Source organism: Ornithorhynchus anatinus, chromosome X1, assembly GCF_004115215.2.
Source record: "Ornithorhynchus anatinus isolate Pmale09 chromosome X1, mOrnAna1.pri.v4, whole genome shotgun sequence".
Taxonomy (NCBI): domain Eukaryota; kingdom Metazoa; phylum Chordata; class Mammalia; order Monotremata; family Ornithorhynchidae; genus Ornithorhynchus; species Ornithorhynchus anatinus.
This window is the reverse complement of record NC_041749.1, coordinates 23,803,978-23,812,459: the sequence shown is the minus strand read 5'-3', so window position 1 is coordinate 23,812,459 and position 8,482 is coordinate 23,803,978. Positions and strand designations below refer to the sequence as shown.

Here is an 8,482-nt window from a genome sequence, read left to right as displayed (position 1 = left end):
ACCTTTGAATAGAAATAGAATATAAATTCAAAACAAATTTCACCTTTGAAAATGCATTTATATATTAGAAAATATCTTCAAGCACAATGTTGTTGTTTTTTATCAGAAAACTAAATCCTTAAGACAATTGAAAAAATGGTGATGCTAATGTAAGACTCTGATTTAAGATAAATTTGGGGACCATTTTCAGAGAAATAAAAGTTTTAAAAGCTGAATTTAATAAAAAGATATTTTCATTAAGAATGAGCTGGAGGGGAATTTCTGTTTGTGAAAACTGATTAAAATGGTAAAGATGAACTAAAGGTATCTCCAGGGAAGTGTGTGGGTTTTTTATATATTTTTTTTGACTTCCAGGGAGTATATGTAAAGTAAGCATAAATATTTTTATATGTAACAGATTTTTATAGCTAATTCTAGTAAACAGAAACTCCAAAATAACTCTAAGGAGCAATAAGCTATGTTATTGCTAAGAATGTAATAAGTTGAAATATAGGAAATGAAGGAAAAAATGTTTCAAAAAAAGTGAAAGATTTCAATGTGGATAACTAAGGTTATTATGCAGTAAAATTAAATACTTTAAAATCTGCTGGAAAAGTGCAACATTTGGAAAAGAGAAGGACAATTTTTGATGGAGCAAAATTGTGAAAGAACATTGCATCAGTTTTTTATGACAAGGTTATAGGTAGATTCATGAAGTATGTCTATAATGGAGGAATAGAACAAAATTAGTTGAACACAGGAAATCAAGAATTCATATTTGAACTAAATGAAACACCAGAAGCTGATGGGTTGCACTCTCCAGGAATAGATGATAAAAGGAAGTTAATTTTTGAGTTAGTATTTATTTTTAGGAAGGGTTTTGTTACCTAGGAAGTACCAAGAAAAAATAAAGTTATTGGACCTATTCTCAATGTGAAAGAGTTGGAAAAAAAATGACAGTTATAAATTAGCATAACACTTGAGCAAATTGATTATAACTCATTATTTATATATTATAATGCTATTTAAAATTATAATTCAAGCAGTATAAAACAACATGGATTTGTGATGAGTAATTTTTTAAATTTCAGAGGAAACAATATATGTGCCATTTAAATATTTTTGCAATTTTAACTCCTCAAATTTAGAAGCTTTGTGAAGTTTATCAGATATATGCAAAGTTGTTTTAATAATAATAATAATAACAATAATGGTATTTGTTAAGCCCTTACTATGTGCCAAGCAGTTTTCCAAGTACTGGGATAGAAGCAGCATGGCTTAATGGAAAGAGCATGGGCTGGGGAGTCAGAGGTCATGGGTTCTAATTGCGCCTCTGTCACTTGTCAGTTGTGTGACTTTGAGCAAGTCACTTCACTTCTCTGGGCCTCAGTTACCTAATCTGTAAAATGGGGATTAAGACTGAGCCCCACATGGGACAACCTGATTACCTTGTATCTACCCTAGCACTTTGAACAGTGCTTGGCACATACTAAGTCCTAAGCAAATGCAATTGTTATTATTATTATTACCAAGTGATCAGGTTGTCCCACTTGGGGCTCACAGTGTTGATCCCCATTTTACAGATGAGGTAACTGAGGTAGAGAGAAGTTAAGTGACTTGCCCAAAGTCACACAGGTGATAAATGGCAGAGTAGCGATTAGAACTCATGATTTGTAAGATAAATGATCAGCATGTATTTCAAGGACGAATGAAGTCTAGTGTGTTTGTGTAAGTACTGATACCTCATATTTATGTTGACATTTTAGCATTGCTCAAATGGTTGATTAGTATTAAGTTTAAAACTCCCAACAAAATAAATTTGAGGGCCTGCAACAGAAACATCTAGTTTTTCTATGGGAAGTCTTAATGAAATTTAAAGTGACCGATGTATCTAGATAAGAAGTACAAAGTAAGGTCAATTTAAATGGCAATGAATTAGTTAACAGTTTGAACAAATAAGCATAAATAGCTAGATCCAACATTTGAATTTATTTGAATTGAACTTTCTGGGCAAAGAAAGCTAATCAAAAGTTGACTTTTAGCAGGTCCAGTCCATTAGTCCACTACTGTGCAGTCATATTTCAGAGCAATTAAACCCAATTTGGAGGATTCACTGCATATTTGACACTTGTTTCAAAAAAACAAACAAACATATAATTGGGTTAAAAAGAGTTCAGCACATGAGACCATAAGACAAATTACAGTTTTATTTGTGGTAATGGAATTTATTGTCAGGTCCTTGAGATTGAAATGGAGAGGTGGCTGCTATCTAGTGCTTCTGTCTGTGATGCATATCCTGGAGAATGCAGAAGAATTCTGCAGGGGAAGCATGAAGCATTCTATTCCTATTTGCACCCAGGAGGATTCCTAAATAGAGGAGACCCAATACTCTACCCATTAAATGTGGACTTTGATTAGCTGGTTCTATAGAGTCCAGGGCAGTATTGTTCGGAGAACAAAATTAAAACTTCATACTGTAATTAACTGCTTCTGTTCAGATCAGTATAATCCAATTCACTGATCTGTTTCCTGACTTTTTTGCCTTCCCACCCCTGAATAAAAATCTAACATAAGGAGGAATTGTATCTTTTAAATGAGTGTTAGTGCGTAAGTGGTTAAGTTGGGTTTTTTTGAACCTTATAGAACAATATCAGTCATCTCGTGTCAAGCAAAAAGAAATGATTTCTAATCTTTGACAGAAATGAATTACTTCATTTGGGACAGCTACATTTTGTCTGATACTTGTTGTCAGTTTTCACTGGAAGACCAGGAACTAAAATAGATTTCATCAAATTCTAAGATGGGAGGAAATGAAATCTTAGCAAAGAAAACAAGTTATGCCTTTAAAATGAATTGTATGAGCCGAAGATATATCAAGTAAAAAGTGAATGTTAAAATCATTTGCCAACAGATGACATAAAATTCTAGGCAGATATTAAAGGGTGGAGAAACCTGATATTACCAGTTGAAGAAAACATTCATATATTGAACTACCTAAATGTTAACTGGACATTTTGAAATACTTGTAAGCATTATAAGGTTTATATTTTTCTTTTCACAGTACTCAACTCTCTTTTGTAGGATTTGTAATGTAAAGTTAATCAGTGTGTTATGATATAACTACAGTAACTTCATGCACAGTATCTTCCCTGAAAATTTCATATCCAAATACAGCTACCACAGAACTCCAACATCTCAATAAAAAGTGAAAACATTACATTTGTTGGAAAGGAAATTAGATGGATTAGGGACTTAAAATTAGATATAGATAGAAAGTAGATATGTCTTAACTGAAGTCACTTGCCATTTGTCTTATGGTAGGTTGATGGTGACCGGAATCATTACTATCTAAAAACTACTCAGTTTACTACATGTGAAAGAACTGGCAATCTCCTGCAAGTTCTTGATAGATGTCCATATCACAAAAGAGTTTATCCTGATTAACTGTGAAAGAACATTTCTCATGGGCATAGATAACTCTCCCTAGAGAAAAGGAATATAAAATTTTTTTTAGATTTTTTTATATGATACTTCTGATTCTTTAAACAATTTTATCAAGAAATAATTTTATATGAATGTTCTTCCCTTTAAAAACATTTCCAAATAGTTAATTCTAAGTAGTTAACTCTCAGGACATATTTTAAATGTTTAGATAATGCAAATGCATTCTTTAAACAGAAGATTCTTAACCTGGAAAAGGTGAGCAAGACATCTCTTTTTTTCTTCTCAGAAATGCTTTCCAGAGAGTGAGTTAGGCATTAATATTTATCAAGCACCCACTGTGTACTCTGCCCTCCACTAGATGCTTGCAATAACAGAATATTAAAAAGTCTCACCAAAGGCTATCCCTCAGCACACTAATATTCAATAAACCTGAATAACACCCTTCTCCCCTAATAATGAATCCTTAGATAATTACTTCAAAACCACCTATTTCTGAAGGCTGCCTGGCCAGAAGTTGGGCAGCTGCCCAGAATGCTGAGGAAACCCAGCCCAAGGAGCATCAAGCAGCAGGTATTCCCAGAGGCACCTGATCTGGTCAAGCCCTTCAGGAGAATACATGGTGAAGGAAGGGGTTCTCCCACCCAGGTTATAGGTTATGTTTCTGGGCTGATGATTCTGAAATTGGGGTAGGGGTAGGTGTGTTGGCCAGACAAGAATCAGGAAGCCCCCTTGCTGTGCTCTCCTCTCTGTCTCCAGGGGGAGTGTATATCTGTGTTCCCTGAAGAGAATAGAGTTCAATAAATTAATCATATTTATTGAGCACTTAAAGTGTGCAGAGCACTGTACTAAATACTTGGAGAGTACAATATAACAGAGCTGGTAGATGAGTTCTCTGCCCACAGCCAGTTTGCCATCTAGAAGGGGAGACAGACAGGCATATAAGTAAATTACAAATATGGACACAAGTGATGTGGGTCTAGGGAGGGGTAAACCAAAGGTGCAAATCCAGGAGCAAAGGTATCACAGAAGGGAGTAAACTATTGCTGATCCAAAAAAATGAGTTAAATTTTGACCTACTACTGTCTGATGACCTTTCAAGTAAAGTGTGCATTTTTTTTTTACAGTGAGTCTTGAAGCTGTTCATATCTCTTTTCCCTTTTTCTCTCTCTTCCTCTGCCACCCCATTCCTCCACACCCACCAATTTCAGGGGGTATTTAATTTAAGAAGAAATGTTAAGGATGCCTGACTAGGAGGTTGTTTCAAGGTTGCCACTTTTCTTCTCATAATATCTGTTTCCCCCTTATGGCCAGGGAATGTGTCTGCTAATTCTGTTGTACTGTACTCTCCCAAGCACTTAGTACAGTGCTCTGATTGATTGAGAGAAAACAAGGCCTTAGTCAGAGAAAGCCTCTTGGAGGAGATATGCTTCTAATAAGGAGTTTGAAAATCATTACATTCCCATAGAGTGTTTGGCTAAAGGTGTAATTTTCCCTCTTCCAGATGAGGAAATCAGTATTCTCTGAGATCATATAGCAATTGTAGTTTCACTCAGCAAATGAGTGATATAATATGGTCTCTAAATTCTTTCTCCATCTCTCAAACTACTTGACCATATCCCTGAAGCATAAGGTCCAATTCAAAGTGGGGAAGCAGAATTCCAGAATTTGCAGGAGGGCAGACAGCCATAATTAATCCATATGGCTTTGATCCCACTTCAAATGGAAGTATGGAAGTGCTAAAATGGCAACTCCAATCAATCAATCATAATAATTGTTTCCTTATTGTGCACAGAGCAGTATATTAAGCATTTGGGAAAGCACAATATAACAGAATTGGTAGACACATTTCCAGCCCACAGCAAGCTTTGGAGCTTACAGTCCAGTTCCACTTCAGAATCCATGGTCTCATTTGTGGGCAGCTCATTGGCTTGGCTAAGCACACAGTTGGCTACATGCTTGGATAAGAGGGCTTTCCTTATCATGGCTCAGCTCCCAAAGGAGGCTGGGGTGTCCCTTTTTCCCTAGCCTGGTTGTGCCTGACAGACTGAGTGTGATGAGCCAACTGCTTCCCTTGCCTCTGCTGAAATTGAGGGGGAGATCATGAGTTTCTTTTGTTTTCCCTACTTCTGAGGCCCAAATGATTCAGTTCAATTCAATCATGCTTGAGTATTTACTGTGTGCAAGCCACTGTACTAAGCTCTTAGGAGAGTACGATATAACAATAAACAGACATATTCCCTGCCAACAATGAGTTTACAGTGTAAAGGATACCTGTTTCTATTCTCAGGGAACTCCAAGCCTGAGTTGGTCATCTTATCTCTTCTCCACCCCTCTCCAGATCCAAGTGGAAACATATTGCATCCCTATCTAGACCACCTCTACTAGAGGACAAGGATCATGCCTACCAACTATATCAAACTGTACTCTCCCAAGTGCTTAGTACAATTCTCTGCACACAGCAAACACGTACATTCAGTTGATTTATAGGTGCCATTACCAGGTACTCACCCCTCTCAGGGTCACACCTGGAGAGTTCCCATTACTCTAGCAGTCTCTACTACGGGAGGGAGAGTCAAACGGAAGCATATCCATTCCATTCCTAGCTTGGCCAGTGGCTAGCGAGTGGAAGGCAATCTGTTACAAGGTAAAACACACCTGTGCTGGGTAGCACAGCTCAAGATTCAAGGGTGGAGACTCATTTAATGTGCAGAAGGAGACAGTGGTATATTTTTACCAAGAAATTTTTACCAAGAAAACGCTATGGCATATGCATATTTTTACCAAGAAAACGCTATGGCTACACTACCAGAATGATTGCAGTTGGAGATGGGGGGTTCTGGGAGAGATGTGTCCCTGGCATCACTATGGGTCAGAGATGACTCGAAAGCACGACAAGACCAGACACTCTCCTCTCTATGTCTCTCTAACCCTAACTTCATCCAATTCACAAAATGAAAGGGGGCCACCTATGCTGCTAAGAATACTCTGTCAACTGGTGGAAAAGTTGAATTTGGAAAGAACTGGTGCTCCTATACCAGGTAGATGGCAAATTCAGGAGAGCCCTTTGTTAGTTATTCAGTTGTATTTATTGAGCACTTCCTGTGTGCAGAGCACTGTACTAAGCGCTTGGAAAATACAGTTCGGCAACAGAGACAATCCCTACTCAATAACGGAGTCACAGTCTAGTAGACGGGCTCACACCCATGCCACCTAAAGTTTTTATTTGTTTTATTTTCTGATATTAAGTGCAGGGCAGGCTACTTAATGGAAGAAATGCTAATTCTTGTAATTTGAAGAGATGAATCAATAAGTAACCCCAGTTGAAAATTGCAATTGTGTTCCAAACTCTGGAGCCTGCACTGAGACTTCTACATATTCCCAGAGATGCTTTGATAGCACAAAGATCAAACCACTTAAATTGTTAGGACTCATTACTGTCACTGGCCCAGGTAGATTTATAAACAAGGAATACAGTGACTGTCCTCTGTTCACTACTTGTTTCCCAGAAGAGGGTTAGCGCTGATGGCTGAAAAGTCAGAATAAAGCTGAGCTGTTAACTATCTTTAGCTTCTTCTTTTATATGTTTGTCCTCTGTTTTATAATGCATCAAAGTGTTTGAAAACAATTTTTTCCGAGTATTTCCAGGCCCACGGCAGCTAAGGTACCTAACATGTATAAGATAATTCTTTCATGGTCAGGAAACATATCTATCTAAAATTCCTACTCTGTTGTATTGTACTTTCCTAAATGCTTACTACAGTGCTCTGCACACAGTAAAAGCTCAGTAAAGGTGATTGATTGATTGACTTATTTCACACAATCTTTGCTAATATATTATAATTACTTATTATTGATTTTATTTTACCCATTCCGATAAATAGCACACAAAGGGTATAAACATGGCTGCCATACCATGCTCTCTGAATAATGCAGCTAAAGCTAAACAATAATAACTTCATAAAAATTAAAAATTGTAATAGTAAAATCTTGTTCAATTAAGTGTCCTTTGGGGTTTTGAAATATTGGACAGCTTCTAGATTTCAGAAAATAGTCAGATTTTGATAGCCAGAAAAAGAGGGACAATATTACGGTTAGTATGAACGCCAAAGAGCTGGAAATTGAAACCAAAGTGTATTTTAGGGCTATGTTTTATCCAGGCTGAGTGGCTCACACTTTTCCATTTTTTATTTGTGTTTAAATTATTAATAATTATGAATTATCTCCTCATGTGCATAGAGCACTTCTGGCACAGAGTAGTGTTTAGGATTGGGGAGAGCTGATGGCAATGCTGCTTGTCTGTACAACTATTTCCAACTCTGGCTTGCCACAAGTAGATACACGAACCCTTGGGCAGATGGCCAAGATGCATAAACTCCTAAATCCCATAAGCTCTTTGGAGACCTGAGAATATTTCCTTCCTCTTTCTCCCTCTTTTCACCTTCTCCTCCCCCTTCTTCTACCTCCCTTCCTCTCGCTTCTCCTCCTCTCTCCTTCCACTTTCCCGTTAACTTTAACCTTTAATGGTTCTTATCATTTCTTAATAATGCCTCTAAAATTCAGTAAATTACATGTCTATGTGTTTCAATTTATTTTGGAGTTTTGTGTGCCAAAATGTTGATCGTTGTGCTAATCCTTGTGCTAGGTGCTTGGGAATTCAGACCAAAATGGTCCCTAGAAGCACAACTGAGTCCCATTGTCCAGAAGATATGTGCCTACTTTATAGATAGGATTGAAGATGGGGCTACAGGAAGTCTGAATTGTTTTAAGGTGTGCTTAGTTGAGCCTTCTGAAGCTTGAAGTGAATCTAATAAAAGCATGGGCAAAGGAGTCAGGACATGGGTTCTAATCCTGACTCTGCCACTTGCCTGCTATGTGATAGTACGATAAAACTATAAGAGTTAATCTTGGCTTTTGTTGTGGACTACCAAATGTAGTTTGTTAGAAATTACTAATGTATTTTGAAACAAGATTTTTGGTTTCTCTGGCAGAAAACAAATGATTGCGTGGCTTATAAACAGCAAACCCCAGATTTCCTAATGTCATTAATAGTAGTCTTATT

At 37.1% G+C, this 8,482-nt stretch overlaps 1 non-coding gene across 1 annotated transcript; it reads left to right on the top strand.

Annotated features, from left to right (window-relative positions):
- Window positions 1–5,930: 5,930 nt before the first annotated feature.
- Window positions 5,931–6,068, top strand: LOC114806682. The gene has a single exon (XR_003754744.1). It is a non-coding gene; the product is annotated as a small nucleolar RNA SNORA7 (small nucleolar RNA).
- The last annotated feature ends 2,414 nt before the right edge of the window (window positions 6,069–8,482 follow it).